This window comes from Schistocerca gregaria, unplaced genomic scaffold (genome assembly GCF_023897955.1).
Source record: "Schistocerca gregaria isolate iqSchGreg1 unplaced genomic scaffold, iqSchGreg1.2 ptg000470l, whole genome shotgun sequence".
NCBI lineage: Eukaryota > Metazoa > Arthropoda > Insecta > Orthoptera > Acrididae > Schistocerca > Schistocerca gregaria.
In genome coordinates, this window is record NW_026061884.1 from 168107 (window position 1) to 190431 (window position 22325).

At 26.6% G+C, this 22325-nt stretch overlaps 3 long non-coding RNA genes across 4 annotated transcripts in view; 1 reads left to right on the forward strand and 2 right to left on the reverse strand.

The window, feature by feature from the left end:
- The window catches only part of LOC126313198 (uncharacterized), a 54795-nt gene that overhangs the window by 22476 nt on the left and 9994 nt on the right, over window positions 1–22325 (reverse strand). The window lies entirely within an intron of this gene.
- LOC126313190 (uncharacterized) overlaps window positions 1–22325 on the forward strand; it is a 46734-nt gene that overhangs the window by 9963 nt on the left and 14446 nt on the right. The window lies entirely within an intron of this gene.
- On the reverse strand, window positions 6640–20899 carry LOC126313197 (uncharacterized). The gene is made up of 2 exons (XR_007555069.1): window positions 20359–20899; window positions 6640–6871 (listed from the first exon to the last, which is right to left on the reverse strand). It is a non-coding gene; the product is annotated as an uncharacterized LOC126313197 (long non-coding RNA).

Consider the following 22325-nt stretch of genomic DNA (forward strand, 5'->3'; position numbering starts at 1 on the left):
AGCAGAAACAGGAGTAGGAGCTGCTATAGCAGCAGGAAGTCATGAAGAGAAAGGAATCTGAGCTCTCTTAGTTATAGCTGCTAAAACAATTAATATAGTAATGAGCTTTATTTCAAAAGAATTAGAAATAAAATCATAATAATAAATATAATTTCAACCACCAAAATTTAACATTCATGCAATAGAAATTAAAATAGCAACATCACCAATACGATTAGAAAGTGCAGTTAATATACCAGCACTATAAGATTTTACATTTTGATAATAAATAACTAAACAATAAGAAACTAAACCTAAACCATCTCAACCTAATAAAATTCTAATTAAATTAGGACTAATAATTAAAAAACCTATAGAAAGAATAAATATTAAAACAATAATAATAAAACGATTTATATTCTTTTCACCAGATATATAATCCTCTCTATAATAAATAACCAAAGAAGAAATATATATAACAAAAGATATAAAAATAAGAGATATTCAATCCAAAATTAAAGTTATAACAACTATAGAACCATTTAAATTGAAAAGCTCTCACTCAACAAAAACTCTATAATCAATTATTAAATAATAAATACCTAAAATAAAAATTATAGTTCTCGAAATAAACAAAGAAAAAAAACTCAAAGAACAAATAGAAAAGAAATTCACGGCCTAAGATGAAAAACTTCATATCATTGATTCTACAAAACAATATTTTTAATTAAAATACTTAAGCAATCTAAACAAAGAAATATTCACCCTTTAAACAGAGAATATTTAAAGGCAATCAATGTAAAAGTAAAAGATGATATTCACGAAAATAACCAAGAGAACAAGTATAAACACCAGAATAATAATTCCCATGCTGAGAATAAGAATATATATACAAAGTATAAACAGCTCTAAAAAAAGATAAAAAAATCAAAGCAAAGAATCTAAAAGAAGATCAAGATATAATTCTATTTAATAATCTAATTTCACCTACCAAATTTAAAGAAGGAGGAGCAGCCATATTTGATGATCTTAAAAGAAATCATCATAAAGCCATTCTTGGCATCAAATTAATTATACCCTTGTTAATTAATAATCTTTGTCTACCTAAACGTTCATAAATAATATTAGATAAACAAAATAAACCAGAAGAACATAAACCATGACCAACCATTACAGAAAGAGAACCTACACAACCTCATCAATTCATAGTCATCAATAACCATTCTTATATGAGCAACAGAAGAATATGCAATTAAAGACTTTAAATCAACCTGACGAAAACAAATAAATCTTACAATAACACCCCCAGATAAACCTAAAGACAATCAAAAATAATTAAACTTTAAACCCAAATAAGAAATAACCTTTATAACACGAAAAATACCATAACCACCTAACTTTAATAAAACACCAGCAAGAATTATTCTACCTGAAATAGGGGCCTCTACATGAGCCTTAGGAAGTCATAAATGAACCAAAAACATAGGTATCTTAACTAAAAAAGCCAAAATTATAAATACATAAAACATAAAATAATAAGAACCAAAATCAACCAATAAAGGAAAATATAAAGTATTAGAAAAATCATAAAACTAATAATAAAACTAATAATAAATGTAATCTAGCAACCAAAGTATAAAAAATTAAATAAACACCAGCCTGCAAACGCTCAGGTTGATAACCCCAACCCAAAATTAAAAGTAAAGTAGGAACTAATCTAGCCTCAAAAAAAATATAAAAAGAAAGAAGACTTAATCTAGCAAATGAACAATAAAGCATAATTATTAAAATCAAAACCATAAAAACAAAAATATTAGAATGATATGAACTTAAATAAACTGAACCTCTAGCAGTGATTATTAAAGAACAAATCCAAAAACTAAGTAAAATTAAACTAAAAGAAAAATAATCAATACCAAAATAATATCTAATTATATTCAAATCAGCATATGAATAAACACAAATTATAAAAACAAAACCCGACAGAAACATTAAAGAATGAACCAACCATCAACAATTATTTAATAAACAAAGAGGGATCAAAAAAATAGTTATAAATAAATACTTTAACATAAAGATAAACCAAAAGAATTAAAAAAATCATTACCATGAGAACGAATTATTGAAACTAAAATAGAAAGACCTAAAGCACCCTCACAAACAGAAAAAACTAAAAAAATAACAGGAAAAAAATAATCATAATCAAACTCAATAAGAAAAACAATAACTAACATAAATAAAGAAAGAACAATATATTCTAATCTCAAAAGAACCATTAATAAATGTTTACGTTTAGAAGAAAAAACATAAACACCAGCAAAATAAATCAATAAAGAAGTAAAAATAGAGAATATAAACATTAGTTTTAATAGTTTAAAAAAAACGCCGGTCTTGTAAACCGGAAATAAGTCCAGCCCCCACTTTTAAAACTTCAGAGGTGGAAAAGCTTCCATCATCGGTCCCCAAAACCGGTATTTTAAATAAACTAACCCCTGAAATGATCAAAATAATAATTATATCATTATCAAATGTAATAAATATTAATTTTATTAAATTAAGACATCCAATATCAATAATGCTTTTTATTATCCTTCAAACCTTCCTAGTTGGATTAATAACAGGAACAATAATAGAAAGATATTGATTATCATATATTTTATTTTTAACATTTCTTGGTGGTATACTAGTATTATTTATTTACATTACAAGAATTGCATCAAACGAAATATTTCAGCCTAAATCAATCACTATAATTATTACATTAATAATGTGAGTATTTATCATATTAATATTAATTATTCTAGATATATCTATATTTATAGACTTTTTCAAAAACACCGAAACTATAAATATTGATAATTCAATCAATTATCAAGAAATAACAATATCTTTAGAAAAATTATATAATAGACCAACATTCATTATTACAATAATAATAATAATTTATTTATTTTTAGCACTACTAGCAGTTGTTAAAATCACCAATATTAATCAGGGACCTATTCGTAAAATAAGATAATTACTAATGAATAAACCCTTACGATTAAGACATCCTTTAATTAAAATTATTAATAACTCTTTAATTGACTTACCTGCCCCAACAAATATTTCATTTTGATGAAATTTTGGATCCCTATTAGGGTTATGTTTGGTATTTCAAATCGTAACTGGACTATTTTTAGCTATACATTATACATCAAATATTGAAATAGCATTCAGTAGTGTAGTACACATCTGCCGAGACGTAAATAATGGTTGAATTATCCGAACCTTACACGCAAATGGAGCATCTATATTTTTTATTTGTATTTACTTACATGTAGGACGGGGAATTTACTATGGATCTTATATATATATACATACCTGAATAATTGGTACAGTGATTTTATTTTTAGTTATAGCAACTGCATTTATAGGATATGTCTTACCCTGAGGCCAAATATCTTTTTGAGGTGCAACAGTAATTACTAATTTATTATCAGCAATCCCATACTTAGGAACAGATTTAGTCCAATGAGTATGAGGAGGATTCGCTGTTGATAATGCAACATTACATCGATTCTTCACATTCCATTTTGTATTACCATTTATTATTGCTGCTATAGCCGCAATTCATTTATTTCTTCTTCACCAAACAGGATCTAATAATCCTCTTGGACTAAATGGAGATATTGAAAAAATTCCATTCCATCCATACTTTACCTTTAAGGATTCTATTACATTTGTAATAATAACATCATTATTAATTATACTATGTTTAATTAATCCTTACCTATTAGGAGATCCAGATAACTTTGTACCTGCCAACCCATTAGTAACACCAGTTCACATTCAACCAGAATGATATTTCCTATTTGCATATGCAATTCTACGACCTATCCCTAATAAGTTAGGAGGTGTTATTGCATTATTTTTATCAATTAGAATCTTAATAATTTTACCATTTTATAATAAAACACCATTCCGAGGCATTCAATTTTACCCTATTAATCAAATTTTATTCTGAATTATAGTAGTTGTTGTATGCTTACTAACGTGAATTGGTAAACGACCTGTTGAAGAACCTTATATTATAACAGGTCAAATCTTAACAATTATTTACTTCACATATTTCTTAATTAATGTCCATGTCGCAAACGCATGAGATAAATTAATTAAGGAATAAAGTTAATTAGCTTAGGAAAAGCATATGTTTTGAAAACATAAAATTAGAAGTTTAACTCTTCTATTAACTTTTCTCAAAAAATTTCACTAAACAAATGAGATAAATAAAATCTTTAAACCAACAAAGAAAATAAAAAAATTCAAAGATAAAGGTAAAAAACTTTTTCAAGCTAAGTACATTAATTTATCATAACGGAACCGTGGTAATGTTCCACGAACCCAAATAAAACCAAAAGATATAATAGCAAGCTTAATAAAAAATATAAAAGAATAAAAATCACCGCCCAAAAAAATTAAAGCCAATAACATTCTTATGAAGACAATTCTAGTATATTCAGCTAAAAAAATTAAAGTAAAACCACCCGCACCATACTCAATATTAAATCCTGAAACTAACTCAGATTGCCCTTCAGCAAAATCAAAAGGAGTACGATTAGTTTCAGCTAAGCAAGAAGCAAAACAAGCTAAAGCTAAAGGAAAAGAAATAATAATAAATCAACAATAAAGCTGATAGTTTATAAAATCAAACATATTAAAACTACCAATTAAAATAATTAAAGACAATAAAATTAAAGCTAAACTAACTTCATAAGAAATTGTTTGAGCAACAGAACGAAGAGAACCTAATAATGAATAATTTGAATTAGAAGATCAACCAGCAATTATAACAGTATAAACACCTAATCTAGTACAACATAAAAAAAAATAAAAATCCATAAGAAAAAGAACACATATAAGTTAAATAAGGAAAAATTACTCAAACGGCTAAAGAAATCATTAAATTAAAAACAGGGGAAAAATAATAAAGTAGGTAATTAGATATAATAGGAATTGGCTGCTCCTTACAAATTAACTTAATAGCATCTCTAAATGGCTGAGGAATTCCAACAAAACCTACCTTATTTGGACCCTTTCGAATCTGAATATAACCTAAAACCTTACGCTCTAATAAAGTTAAAAAGGCAACACTAATTAAAACACAAATAACCAATAAAAGAAAATTCAAAATAAATATAAATAAATCATAAAGTATCAATACTATTTGTAGAAAAAATCTACATAAATGAATTCTAAATTCAACACATTAATCTGTCAAAATAGTAAATAAATTAATATTAATCAATATAACAAAAAATATTTTAACCATTTGGTCCTTTCGTACTAATATGGATTAACAATCTTCGGATAGAAACCGACCTGGCTCACGCCGGTCTGAACTCAGATCATGTAAGAATTTAAAGGTCGAACAGACCTAATCATTGGGCTCCTGCACCCAAAATTTTTCTTAATCCAACATCGAGGTCGCAATCTGCTTTGTCGATATGAGCTCTCAAAAACAATTACGCTGTTATCCCTAAGGTAACTTAATCTTATGATCATAAATTATGGATCAAAATAACAAACATAAATAAATGATATAATAATGAAGAGTTTATCTATTCTTCATGTCACCCCAACAAAACATCATCATTAAATATAGAAAGACAAACAAAAAACTATATAAAAGTAAAATGTTAAGCTCTATAGGGTCTTCTCGTCCTAAAGAAGAATTTAAGCCTTTTGACTCAAAAGTTAAATTCAAAAATTTATTAAGAGACAGTTGATTTCTCGTCAAGCCATTCATTCCAGCCACTAATTAAGAGACTAATGACTATGCTACCTTTGCACGGTCAAAATACCGCGGCTCTTTAAAAATACGCTCAGTGAGCAGGCCAGACCTCAAAATATAAACAAGAGGACATGTTTTTGATAAACAGTCGGAAATCAATTTTGCCTAGTTCCTTATAATAAGTTCACAAGGTAAAAATTTCATACAAATAAATATACTAATTCTATCATTATTACAAAAATTTTAAAATTAAATTAATAATCTTAATAAAAAACCTAAAATATTTATAAAATCAAAATAAAAAATAATGAACTAAAACGTAATCTTAAAGATAGCTGGTTTAAAGCTTACTATTATATTTTTATAAAATAAATTATAGGTTATTAACTTCAAAGCTTATCCCTTAAAGAATAAATAAGTTAATATTTTTACTTAAAAAATTAAATAAAAACAAATAACTTGAAAAATTAAATTTTTTCTTAAGAAACTAGATATCTTGGGAAACGATTAACATCTCATTTCTATAAATAATTTAATAATAATTATGATACATTAACTATAAATTATTTATAAATCAACCCAAATCGAGACAAGTAAAATAAATACTAAAATTTTGATAAACCCTGATACAAAAGGTACAATAAATAAAATCTACTTAAAAAAATGTAAAATAATATTTCATAAAACACTTACATTACCAATAAACTATAATTTAAAAAATCAATTCTAAAAAAAAACTAAGACAAAAATACAATAAAATTATTTATATTAAATAATTAAATAAACAAAAAATTAATATAATAAAATAAATAATCAAGATATCCTGATTTGCACAGAAAAATTTTCAGTGTAAATGAAACACTTTACTAATAAGTTATATCTTGAAACTCTTCCTAGATACACTTTCCAGTACATCTACTATGTTACGACTTATCTCATCTAAATTGAAGCTACTTTAAAATAAAATAGAATAATCAATAATGAGAGCGACGGGCGATGTGTACACATCTCAGAGCCAATATCAGTTAAATTAAATAAATTAAATTACTATCAAATCCACCTTCATTAACAGTATTTCACTATCAAATCCGTTATAAACAAAAATCTATTGTAACCCACCTCCTCTTAACTATAAGCTGCACGTTGACCTGAAATATTTTATAATTATAAATCTTGAGAATTATAACTCTAAAAAGATTCTCTGATAATGGAGATATACAAACAAATAAATTAAGTAGAGTAAATCGTGTATTATCAATCATGGGGTAGGTTCCTCTGAATGGAATGAGATACCGCCAAATTCTTTGGGTTTAAAGACCTTAACTAATAGTACCCTGGTAAATATAATTAACATTTAAAATAATAGGGTATCTAATCCTAGTTTATTATTTAAATTTCACAGATTCACAAAAAGGGCCACAAATAAATTTTAACATTTCACCTTACAAATTTATATTTCAACCCTAATAATATAAACAACTGTTTTAACCAATAATATTCACTTGTATCAATCGTATAACCACGGCTGCTGGCACGAATTATGCCGATACTAAATCAATTGCTAAATCCAAAATCACTTGATAATTAAATCAAATTACTGCAAAAAGAACATTTAGTCTAACAAAACCTACATATAATACTAAGAAAAAGTGAATAAACAAGCAAGAATAAAACTTTTAAAAATAAAAAATAAGAAAATTTTAAATCTATTAATTCAGGAAAAAATAAAAGATTCAAATACTTAAAGAAAAAAAATGAAAAAAAAACCACAAACATTAACAAAAAAAAAAAGAAACGCCCCTATGTATGACCACAACAACTTCTCTATTATATATAATTAAAGATTAATATGGAACATGTATAGCAATAAATGTATTATATTCTTTCTTATTTAATCTTCCTTTTCACTAATGAATAATCGTAATCCAATTGATACAAATTATAATTATATACCTATTATATACCTATTATAATTGGTGGATTTGGTAATTGACTTGTTCCACTAATAATTGATGCACCAGATATAGCATTTCCACGAATAAATAATATAAGTTTTTGATTACTACCACCATCACTAACCCTTCTTCTTACATCTTCTATAGTAGATAATGGTGCTGGTACAGGATGAACAGTTTACCCTCCTCTAGCAGGAGCTATTGCACACGGGGGTGCATCTGTAGATCTAGCTATTTTTTCACTGCACTTAGCAGGTGTATCATCTATTCTTGGTGCAGTGAATTTCATTACAACAGCAATTAATATACGATCAGAAAGTATAACTTTAGATCAAACACCTTTATTTGTATGATCTGTAGCTATTACAGCATTACTTCTCCTTCTTTCACTTCCAGTTTTAGCAGGAGCTATTACTATATTATTAACAGATCGAAATTTAAATACATCATTCTTTGACCCTGCAGGAGGGGGTGACCCAATTCTATATCAACATCTATTTTGATTCTTTGGACACCCAGAAGTTTATATTTTAATTCTACCGGGGTTCGGAATTATTTCACATATTGTATGTCAAGAAAGAGGAAAAATTGAATCATTTGGAACATTAGGTATAATTTATGCTATACTATCAATTGGACTAATAGGATTTATTGTATGAGCACATCATATATTTACAGTAGGAATGGATGTTGACACACGAGCATATTTTACATCAGCAACAATAATTATTGCTGTACCTACAGGAATTAAGGTATTTAGATGATTAGCTACATTATATGGAACTAAATTCAAGTTCAATCCACCATTATTATGAGCTCTAGGATTTATTTTCCTATTGACAATTGGTGGATTAACAGGATTAGTATTAGCAAATTCATCACTTGATATTGTATTACATGATACATATTATGTTGTAGCCCACTTTCATTATGTATTATCTATAGGAGCAGTATTTGCAATTATAGGAGGTGTCATTCAATGATATCCACTATTTACAGGATTAACTATAAATAATACATGATTAAAAATCCAATTTACAATTATATTCATTGGAGTAAATTTAACATTCTTTCCTCAACACGTCCTAGGATTAGCAGGAATACCTTGACGATACTCTGACTACCCAGACGCATATACATCATGAAATGTAGTATCAAGAATTGGGTCTACAATTTCTATTGTAGGAATCATTATATTCATTGTAATTATATGAGAAAGAATGATTACAAACCGAGCAATTATATTTAGAGCTAACATAAGAAGATCAACAGAATGACTACAAAATAACCCTCCTGCAGAACATAGTTACTCAGAATTACCATTAATCTCTAGATTCTAATATGGCAGATTAGTGCAGTAGATTTAAGCTCTACAAATAAAGGTTTGACCTTTTATTAGAAAATATTTATTAATGGCATCATGATCAAATTTATCTCTTCAAGATGGAGCTTCACCATTAATGGAGCAATTATCATTCTTTCATGATCATACTATGGTCGTATTATTATTAATTACAGTAATTGTAGGTTATGCCCTAAGTTGTATATTATTTATTGCCTATACTAACCGTAATATACTTCATGGACATTTAATTGAAACAATCTGAACAGCTTTACCAGCAATTACATTAATTTTTATTGCCCTTCCATCATTACGACTATTATATTTACTTGATGATTCAGTAGATGCAATAATTACAATTAAAACCATTGGACGACAATGATATTGAAGATATGAATATTCAGACTTCATAGACGTAGAATTTGACACTTATATAACACCAGAACAAGACCTAGAAAATGATGGATTCCGACTACTAGATGTAGATAACCGAACAATCCTACCAATAAATACAGAAGTACGAGTATTAACAAGAGCATCAGATGTTCTACACTCATGAGCAGTTCCTGCATTAGGGGTTAAAATTGATGCAACGCCAGGTCGGTTAAATCAAGGAACATTCACAATAAATCGACCTGGATTATTCTTTGGACAATGCTCAGAAATCTGTGGAGCAAACCACAGATTTATACCAATTGTAATTGAAAGAACTTCAGTAAATTTATTTATTAAGTGATTATCTAAGATAATTTAAGGAGTTAGTTAAAATAAATAACATTAGAGTGTCAATCTAAAGTAACTAAAAAAAATTAGTACACCTTGAAATTCATCAGATGACTGAAAGTAAGTAATGGTCTCTTAAACCAAATAATAGTAAATTAACGACTACTTCTGATGGGGAAATTATATCCAAATCCCTCAAATATCCCCTCTTATATGATTCTCACTATTCATTATATTTTCAGCTACATTAATCTTGTTTAATCAAATAAACTTCTTCTCATTTAAACCTAACCTTATTAAAAGAGCAGAAAAAGGAACAATTGAAATAAAAAACTTAAATTGAAAATGATAACAAATCTATTCTCAACATTTGACCCATCAACTAACATCTTTAATTTATCATTAAATTGAACTAGAACATTTCTAGGACTATTATTAATCCCATCACTATTTTGACTTACACCATCACGAATTAACATTATCTGAAATAAACTAAATTTAACCTTACATAATGAATTTAAAACACTTCTTGGACCAAAATCATTTAATGGAACAACATTCATTTTCATCTCAATTTTTATTATAATATTATTTAACAATTTCATAGGATTATTCCCTTATATTTTTACTAGAACAAGACATTTAGCATTAACATTTGCAATTGCCCTACCTATATGGCTAAGATTTATATTATTTGGATGAATTAACCATACTAATCATATATTTACACACCTTGTACCACAAGGTACACCGCCTGCATTAATATCATTTATAGTACTAATTGAAACAATTAGTAATGTTATTCGACCAGGTACATTAGCAGTACGGTTGGCAGCAAATATAATTGCAGGACACTTATTATTAACCTTATTAGGAAACACAGGACCATCTATAGCAATAAACTTAATCTCATTACTAATTATTGGACAAATACTTCTATTAATTCTAGAATCAGCAGTAGCAATAATTCAAGCCTATGTTTTCTCAATTCTAAGAACTCTATATTCTAGAGAAGTATATTAAACCTATGTTAACAACTCACTCAAACCACCCATTCCACTTAGTAGACTATAGACCTTGACCATTAACAGGAGCAATTGGAGCAATAGTCCTAGTATCAGGACTAGCAAAATGATTCCACCTATTTAATATTAACTTATTCATAATTGGATTTGGAATTACCCTACTAACTATAATTCAATGATGACGAGATGTAGTACGAGAAGGAACATATCAAGGATTACATACAGGATTTGTATCAATTGGATTACGATGAGGAATAATTTTATTTATTGCATCAGAGGTATTATTTTTCGTTTCTTTTTTTTGAGCATTCTTTAGAAGAAGATTAGCACCAACAATTGAACTAGGATTACTATGACCTCCAATAGGAATTCAACCCTTTAACCCTATACAAATTCCATTACTTAATACAGCTATTCTTTTAGCATCAGGAGTAACAGTAACATGAGCACATCATAGTTTAATGGAATCTAATCATACTCAAGCACTACAAGGATTATTCTTCACAGTGTTATTAGGACTATACTTTACAATACTTCAAGCATATGAATATTGAGAAGCACCTTTTACCATTGCAGATGCTGTTTATGGATCAACATTCTTTGTTGCAACAGGATTCCATGGTTTACACGTAATTATTGGAACAATCTTTTTATCAACATGTCTACTTCGACACTCAATAAATCAATTTTCACCAAGACATCACTTTGGATTTGAAGCAGCAGCATGATACTGACACTTCGTAGACGTAGTATGATTATTCTTATATATCTCTATTTATTGATGAGGTAGATAATTGTTTTTCTAGTATAAATATTACATTTGACTTCCAATCAGAAAGCTTGATATAAATCAAGAAAAACAATTATAATTCTATCAACAAGAGTTTTCATTAGATTTATTATTCCAATAATTGTTATAATCCTGGCAACAACACTATCAAAAAAATTAATTAATGATCGAGAAAAAAGATCACCATTTGAATGTGGGTTTGATCCAAAAAGATCAGCACGAATACCATTCTCAATACGATTCTTCCTAATCGCAGTAATCTTTTTAATTTTTGATGTAGAAATTGCACTAATTCTACCAATTGTAATTATTTTTAAAACTTCAGACATTATAATCTGAACAGTATCAACAATATTTTTTATTCTAGTTCTATTAGGAGGACTATACCATGAATGAAACCAAGGAGCATTACAATGAGCAGAATAAAGGGTTGTAGTTAAATATAACATTTGGGTTGCATTCAAAAAGTATTGATATTATCAATCAACCTTAAATAGAATAAGAAGCGAAATATTGCAGTCAGTTTCGACCTGGAAGATTGGTATGTACTACCCTTATTCTTATTAATTGAAGCCAAAAAGAGGCGTATTACTGTTAATAATATAATTGAACTATAATAGTTCCAATTAAGGAAATGTAAAGCCAATATGAAAGCTGCTAACTTTTTATATTAGCGGTTAAACTCCGTTAACATTTCTAAAATTTATATAGTTTAAATAAAACATTACATTTTGACTGTAAAAATAATATATCTATATTTATAAATACTTAAAAGTAAAAATACTTCCTTAACATCTTCAGTGTCACGCTCTAATTATAAGCTATTTAAGTAAATGAAAAACAATATTACCAAAATAAATATTCAAAAAATAAAAGTTAAAAGATAAATCTTGAAATTAGAATCATATCAACCTTGAATATAACCAATTAAATAAATAAATAATCTATATAAACCTTGACCACCAAGTAATTCACCTCAACCATAATCAAATGACTTAGATGAATAATAACCTATTTTTAAAGGAATATATCTAATAAACTTAGTTGAAAGAAAAGGTATAAATCATATTGAACCAGCAAATCTAACAAAAGAAAGTATACTTAAAGAAAATAAATTATGAGAAAAATCAAAATTAGAAATAAGATAACCTAAATAACCACCTAAAATAACAACTGTAATAGTTAAAAACTTTAAATAATAAGGTAAAGCAATCACATGAGGAATAGGAAAAATTAATCAAGATAAAAGACTACCACCAAAAACAGCAACAAACAATAGACCAATTATTCCAAATGAAATATAATAACCCTTATCATCAAAAGAAAATCTAGAATAAAAATTATTATCACCAGATATTGAATAATAAAACAAACGAAAAGAATAAGAAGCAGTTAAACCAGTAGAAAAAAAATAAAGGAAAAAAATTAAACAATTAATTCATCTTAAACAAACCATCTCAAGAATTAAATCCTTTGAATAAAATCCCGCTAAAAAAGGTATTCCACACAAAGATAAACTAGAAACATTAAAACAAACTGAAGTTAAAGGTATGAAATTAACAATTGATCCTATAAAACGAATATCCTGAGAATCCTTCAAATTATGAATTATTGAACCTGCACATATAAATAATAATGCCTTAAATAAAGCATGAGCCAATAAATGAAAAAATGCAAGCTTTGGATAACCTATAGCCAAAATTCTTATTATTAAACCAAGTTGTCTTAAAGTAGAAAGAGCAATAATCTTCTTTAAATCAAACTCAAAATTAGCGCCCAATCCAGCCATAAATATAGTTATACAACCAATTAAAAGTAAAAATCAACCACAATTATAAGTATCCAATATTGGTCTAAAACGAATTAATAAATAAACACCAGCAGTAACAAGAGTAGAAGAATGAACTAAAGCAGAAACAGGAGTAGGAGCTGCTATAGCAGCAGGAAGTCATGAAGAGAAAGGAATCTGAGCTCTCTTAGTTATAGCTGCTAAAACAATTAATATAGTAATGAGCTTTATTTCAAAAGAATTAGAAATAAAATCATAATAATAAATATAATTTCAACCACCAAAATTTAACATTCATGCAATAGAAATTAAAATAGCAACATCACCAATACGATTAGAAAGTGCAGTTAATATACCAGCACTATAAGATTTTACATTTTGATAATAAATAACTAAACAATAAGAAACTAAACCTAAACCATCTCAACCTAATAAAATTCTAATTAATTTAGGACTAATAATTAAAAAACCTATAGAAAGAATAAATATTAAAACAATAATAATAAAACGATTTATATTCTTTTCACCAGATATATAATCCTCTCTATAATAAATAACCAAAGAAGAAATATATATAACAAAAGATATAAAAATAAGAGATATTCAATCCAAAATTAAAGTTATAACAACTATAGAACCATTTAAATTGAAAAGCTCTCACTCAACAAAAACTCTATAATCAATTATTAAATAATAAATACCTAAAATAAAAATTATAGTTCTCGAAATAAACAAAGAAAAAAAACTCAAAGAACAAATAGAAAATAAATTCACGGCCTAAGATGAAAAACTTCATATCATTGATTCCACAAAACAATATTTTTAATTAAAATACTTAAGCAAACTAAACAAAGAAATATTCACCCTTTAAACAGAGAATATTTAAAGGCAATCAATGTAAAAGTAAAAGATGATATTCACGAAAATAACCAAGAGAACAAGTATAAACACCAGAATAATAATTCCCATGCTGAGAATAAGAATATATATACAAAGTATAAACAGCTCTAAAAAAAGATAAAAAAATCAAAGCAAAGAATCTAAAAGAAGATCAAGATATAATTCTATTTAATAATCTAATTTCACCTACCAAATTTAAAGAAGGAGGAGCAGCCATATTTGATGATCTTAAAAGAAATCATCATAAAGCCATTCTTGGCATCAAATTAATTATACCCTTGTTAATTAATAATCTTCGTCTACCTAAACGTTCATAAATAATATTAGATAAACAAAATAAACCAGAAGAACATAAACCATTAGAGAAAGAGAACCTACACAACCTCATCAATTCATAGTCATCAATCCACCAATAACCATTCTTATATGAGCAACAGAAGAATATGCAATTAAAGACTTTAAATCAACCTGACGAAAACAAATAAATCTTACAATAACACCCCCAGATAAACCTAAAGACAATCAAAAATAATTAAACTTTAAACCCAAATAAGAAATAACCTTTATAACACGAAAAATACCATAACCACCTAACTTTAATAAAACACCAGCAAGAATTATTCTACCTGAAATAGGGGCCTCTACATGAGCCTTAGGAAGTCATAAATGAACCAAAAACATAGGTATCTTAACTAAAAAAGCCAAAATTATAAATACATAAAACATAAAATAATAAGAACCAAAATCAACCAATAAAGGAAAATATAAAGTATTAGAAAAATCATAAACCTTAAATAAAACTAATAATAAAGGTAATCTAGCAACCAAAGTATAAAAATTAAATAAACACCAGCCTGCAAACGCTCAGGTTGATAACCCCAACCCAAAATTAAAAGTAAAGTAGGAACTAATCTAGCCTCAAAAAAATTATAAAAAGAAAGAAGACTTAATCTAGCAAATGAACAATAAAGCATAATTATTAAAATCAAAACCATAAAAACAAAAAAATTAGAATGATATGAACTTAAATAAACTGAACCTCTAGCAGTGATTATTAAAGAACAAATCCAAAAACTAAGTAAAATTAAACTAAAAGAAAAATAATCAATACCAAAATAATATCTAATTATATTCAAATCAGCATATGAATAAACACAAATTATAAAAACAAAACCCGACAGAAACATTAAAGAATGAACCAACCATCAACAATTATTTAATAAACAAAGAGGGATCAAAAAAATAGTTATAAATAAATACTTTAACATAAAGATAAACCAATAGAATTAAAAAAATCATTACCATGAGAACGAATTATTGAAACTAAAATAGAAAGACCTAAAGCACCCTCACAAACAGAAAAAACTAAAAAAATAACAGGAAAAAAATAATCATAATCAAACTCAATAAGAAAAACAATAACTAACATAAATAAAGAAAGAACAATATATTCTAATCTCAAAAGAACCATTAATAAATGTTTACGTTTAGAAGAAAAAACATAAACACCAGCAAAATAAATCAATAAAGAAGTAAAAATAGAGAATATAAACATTAGTTTTAATAGTTTAAAAAAAACGCCGGTCTTGTAAACCGGAAATAAGTCCAGCCCCCACTTTTAAAACTTCAGAGGTGGAAAAGCTTCCATCATCGGTCCCCAAAACCGGTATTTTAAATAAACTAACCCCTGAAATGATCAAAATAATAATTATATCATTATCAAATGTAATAAATATTAATTTTATTAAATTAAGACACCCAATATCAATAATGCTTTTTATTATCCTTCAAACCTTCCTAGTTGGATTAATAACAGGAACAATAATAGAAAGATATTGATTATCATATATTTTATTTTTAACATTTCTTGGTGGTATACTAGTATTATTTATTTACATTACAAGAATTGCATCAAACGAAATATTTCAGCCTAAATCAATCACTATAATTATTACATTAATAATGTGAGTATTTATCATATTAATATTAATTATTCTAGATATATCTATATTTATAGACTTTTTCAAAAACACCGAAACTATAAATATTGATAATTCAATCAATTATCAAGAAATAACAATATCTTTAGAAAAATTATATAATAGACCAACATTCATTATTACAATAGTAATAATAATTTATTTATTTTTAGCACTACTAGCAGTTGTTAAAATCACCAATATTAATCAGGGACCTATTCGTAAAATACGATAATTACTAATGAATAAACCCTTACGATTAAGACATCCTTTAATTAAAATTATTAATAACTCTTTAATTGACTTACCTGCCCCAACAAATATTTCATTTTGATGAAATTTTGGATCCCTATTAGGGTTATGTTTGGTAATTCAAATAGTAACTGGACTACTTTTAGCTATACATTATACATCAAATATTGAAATAGCATTCAGTAGTGTAGTACACATCTGCCGAGATGTAAATAATGGTTGAATTATCCGAACCTTACACGCAAATGGAGCATCTATATTTTTTATTTGTATTTACTTACATGTAGGACGGGGAATTTACTATGGATCTTATATATATATACATACCTGAATAATTGGTACAGTGATTTTATTTTTAGTTATAGCAACTGCATTTATAGGATATGTCTTACCCTGAGGCCAAATATCTTTTTGAGGTGCAACAGTAATTACTAATTTATTATCAGCAATCCCATACTTAGGAACAGATTTAGTCCAATGAGTATGAGGAGGATTCGCTGTTGATAATGCAACATTAAATCGATTCTTCACATTCCATTTTGTATTACCATTTATTATTGCTGCTATAGCAGCAATTCATTTATTTTTTCTTCACCAAACAGGATCTAATAATCCTCTTGGACTAAATGGAGATATTGAAAAAATTCCATTCCATCCATACTTTACCTTTAAGGATTCTATTACATTTGTAATAATAACATCATTATTAATTATACTATGTTTAATTAATCCTTACCTATTAGGAGATCCAGATAACTTTGTACCTGCCAACCCATTAGTAACACCAGTTCACATTCAACCAGAATGATATTTCCTATTTGCATATGCAATTCTACGATCTATCCCTAATAAGTTAGGAGGTGTTATTGCATTATTTTTATCAATTAGAATCTTAATAATTTTACCATTTTATAATAAAACACCATTCCGAGGCATTCAATTTTACCCTATTAATCAAATTTTATTCTGAATTATAGTAGTTGTTGTATGCTTACTAACGTGAATTGGTAAACGACCTGTTGAAGAACCTTATATTATAACAGGTCAAATCTTAACAATTATTTACTTCACATATTTCTTAATTAATGTCCATGTCGCAAACGCATGAGATAAATTAATTAAGGAATAAAGTTAATTAGCTTAGGAAAAGCATATGTTTTGAAAACATAAAATTAGAAGTTTAACTCTTCTATTAACTTTTCTCAAAAAATTTCACTAAACAAATGAGATAAATAAAATCTTTAAACCAACAAAGAAAATAAAAAAATTCAAAGATAAAGGTAAAAAACTTTTTCAAGCTAAGTACATTAATTTATCATAACGGAACCGTGGTAATGTTCCACGAACCCAAATAAAACCAAAAGATATAATAGCAAGCTTAATAAAAAATATAAAAGAATAAAAATCACCGCCCAAAAAAATTAAAGCCAATAACATTCTTATGAAGACAATTCTAGTATATTCAGCTAAAAAAATTAAAGTAAAACCACCCGCACCATACTCAATATTAAATCCTGAAACTAACTCAGATTCCCCTTCAGCAAAATCAAAAGGAGTACGATTAGTTTCAGCTAAGCAAGAAGCAAAACAAGCTAAAGCTAAAGGAAAAGAAATAATAATAAATCAACAATAAAGCTGATAGTTTATAAAATCAAACATATTAAAACTACCAATTAAAATAATTAAAGACAATAAAATTAAAGCTAAACTAACTTCATAAGAAATTGTTTGAGCAACAGAACGAAGAGAACCTAATAATGAATAATTTGAATTAGAAGATCAACCAGCAATTATAACAGTATAAACACCTAATCTAGTACAACATAAAAAAAATAAAAATCCATAAGAAAAAGAACACATATAAGTTAAATAAGGAAAAATTACTCAAACGGCTAAAGAAATCATTAAATTAAAAACAGGGGAAAAATAATAAAGTAGGTAATTAGATATAATAGGAATTGGCTGCTCCTTACAAATTAACTTAATAGCATCTCTAAATGGCTGAGGAATTCCAACAAAACCTACCTTATTTGGACCCTTTCGAATCTGAATATAACCTAAAACCTTACGCTCTAATAAAGTTAAAAAGGCAACACTAATTAAAACACAAATAACCAATAAAAGAAAATTCAAAATAAATATAAATAAATCATAAAGTATCAATACTATTTGTAGAAAAAATCTACATAAATGAATTCTAAATTCAACACATTAATCTGTCAAAATAGTAAATAAATTAATATTAATCAATATAACAAAAAATATTTTAACCATATGGTCCTTTCGTACTAATATGGATTAACAATCTTAGGATAGAAACCGACCTGGCTCACGCCGGTCTGAACTCAGATCATGTAAGAATTTAAAGGTCGAACAGACCTAATCATTGGGCTCCTGCACCCAAAATTTTTCTTAATCCAACATCGAGGTCGCAATCTGCTTTGTCGATATGAGCTCTCAAAAACAATTACGCTGTTATCCCTAAGGTAACTTAATCTGATGATCATAAATTATGGATCAAAATAACAAACATAAATAAATGATATAATAATGAAGAGTTTATCTATTCTTCATGTCACCCCAACAAAACATCATCATTAAATATAGAAAGACAAACAAAAAAACTATATAAAAGTAAAATGTCAAGCTCTATAGGGTCTTCTCGTCCTAAAGAAGAATTTAAGCCTTTTGACTCAAAAGTTAAATTCAAAAATTTATTAAGAGACAGTTGATTTCTCGTCAAGCCATTCATTCCAGCCACTAATTAAGAGACTAATGATTATGCTACCTTTGCACGGTCAAAATACCGCGGCTCTTTAAAAATACGCTCAGTGAGCAGGCCAGACCTCAAAATATAAACAAGAGGACATGTTTTTGATAAACAGGCGGAAATCAATTTTGCCTAGTTCCTTATAATAAGTTCACAAGGTAAAAATTTCATACAAATAAATATACTAATTCTATCATTATTACAAAAATTTTAAAATTAAATTAATAATCTAAATAAAAAACCTAAAATATTTATAAAATCAAAATAAAAAATAATGAACTAAAACGTAATCTTAAAGATAGCTGGTTTAAAGCTTACTATTATATTTCTATAAAATAAATTATAGGTTATTAACTTCAAAGCTTATCCCTTAAAGAATAAATAAGTTAATATTTTTACTTAAAAAATTAAATAAAAACAAATAACTTTAAAAAATTAAATTTTTTCTTAAGATATCTTGGGAAACGATTAACATCTCATTTCTATAAATAATTTAATAATAATTATGATACATTAACTATAAATTATTTATAAATCAACCCAAATCGAGACAAGTAAAATAAATACTAAAATTTTGATAAACCCTGATACAAAAGGTACAATAAATAAAATCTACTTAAAAAAATTTAAAATAATATTTCATAAAACACTTACATTACCAATAAACTATAATTTAAAAAATCAATTCTATAAAATATACTAAGACAAAAATACAATAAAATTATTTATATTAAATAATTAAATAAACAAAAAAGAAATATAATAAAATAAATAATCAAGATATCCTGATTTGCACAGAAAAATTTTCAGTGTAAATGAAACACTTTACTAATAAGTTATATCTTGAAACTCTTCCTAGATACACTTTCCAGTACATCTACTATGTTTCGACTTATCTCATCTAAATTGAAGCTACTTTAAAATAAAATAGAATAATCAATAATGAGAGCGACGGGCGATGTGTACACATCTCAGAGCCAATATCAGTTAAATTAAATAAATTAAATTACTATCAAATCCACCTTCATTAACAGTACTTCACTATCAAATCCGTTATAAACAAAAATCTATTGTAACCCACCTCCTCTTAACTATAAGCTGCACCTTGACCTGAAATATTTTATAATTATAAATCTTGAGAATTATAACTCTAAAAAGATTCTCTGATAACGGAGATATACAAACAAATAAATTAAGTAGAGTAAATCGTGTATTATCAATCATGGGGTAGGTTCCTCTGAATGGAATGAGATACCGCCAAATTCTTTGGGTTTAAAGACCTTAACTAATAGTACCCTGGTAAATATAATTAACATTTAAAATAATAGGGTATCTAATCCTAGTTTATTATTTAAATTTCACAGATTCATAAAAAGGGCCACAAATAAATTTTAACATTTCACCTTACAAATTTATATTTCAACCCTAATAATATAAACAACTGTTTTAACCAATAATATTCACTTTTATCAATCGTATAACCGCGGCTGCTGGCACGAATTATGCCGATACTAAATCAATTGCTAAATCCAAAATCACTTGATAATTAAATCAAATTACTGCAAAAAGAACATTTAGTCTAACAAAACTTACATATAATACAAAGAAAAAGTGAATAAACAAGCAAGAATAAAACTTTTAAAAATAAAAAATAAGAAAATTTTAAATCTATTAATTCAGGAAAAAAAAAAGATTCAAATATTTAAAGAAAAAAAAAGAAAAAAACCACAAACATTAACAAAAAAAAAGAAACGCCCCTATGTATGACCACAACAACTTCTCTATTATATATAATTAAAGATTAATACAGTTATAATAGTTGTTATATTGTTTTCTATTAATGATTGTATTACAATTCATTTTGGTAAGAATCCAAGGAATGGTGGTAGTCCACCTAAAGATAATAAAGATAAGAATATTATGAATTTAGAATTCATTTATGTAGATTTTTTTCTACAAATAGTATTGATACTTTATGATTTATTTATATTTATTTTGAATTTTCTTTTATTGGTTATTTGTGTTTTAATTAGTGTTGCCTTTTTAACTTTATTAGAGCGTAAGGTTTTAGGTTATATTCAGATTCGAAAGGGTCCAAATAAGGTAGGTTTTGTTGGAATTCCTCAGCCATTTAGAGATGCTATTAAGTTAATTTGTAAGGAGCAGCCAATTCCTATTATATCTAATTACCTACTTTATTATTTTTCCCCTGTTTTTAATTTAATGATTTCTTTAGCCGTTTGAGTAATTTTTCCTTATTTAACTTATATGTGTTCTTTTTCTTATGGATTTTTATTTTTTTTATGTTGTACTAGATTAGGTGTTTATACTGTTATAATTGCTGGTTGATCTTCTAATTCAAATTATTCATTATTAGGTTCTCTTCGTTCTGTTGCTCAAACAATTTCTTATGAAGTTAGTTTAGCTTTAATTTTATTGTCTTTAATTATTTTAATTGGTAGTTTTAATATGTTTGATTTTATAAACTATCAGCTTTATTGTTGATTTATTATTATTTCTTTTCCTTTAGCTTTAGCTTGTTTTGCTTCTTGCTTAGCTGAAACTAATCGTACTCCTTTTGATTTTGCTGAAGGGGAATCTGAGTTAGTTTCAGGATTTAATATTGAGTATGGTGCGGGTGGTTTTACTTTAATTTTTTTAGCTGAATATACTAGAATTGTCTTCATAAGAATGTTATTGGCTTTAATTTTTTTGGGCGGTGATTTTTATTCTTTTATATTTTTTATTAAGCTTGCTATTATATCTTTTGGTTTTATTTGGGTTCGTGGAACATTACCAAGGTTCTGTTATGATAAATTAATGTACTTAGCTTGAAAAAGTTTTTTACCTTTATCTTTGAATTTTTTTATTTTCTTTGTTGGTTTAAAGATTTTATTTATCTCATTTGTTTAGTGAAATTTTTTGAGAAAAGTTAATAGAAGAGTTAAACTTCTAATTTTATGTTTTCAAAACATATGCTTTTCCTAAGCTAATTAACTTTATTCCTTAATTAATTTATCTCATGCGTTTGCGACATGGACATTAATT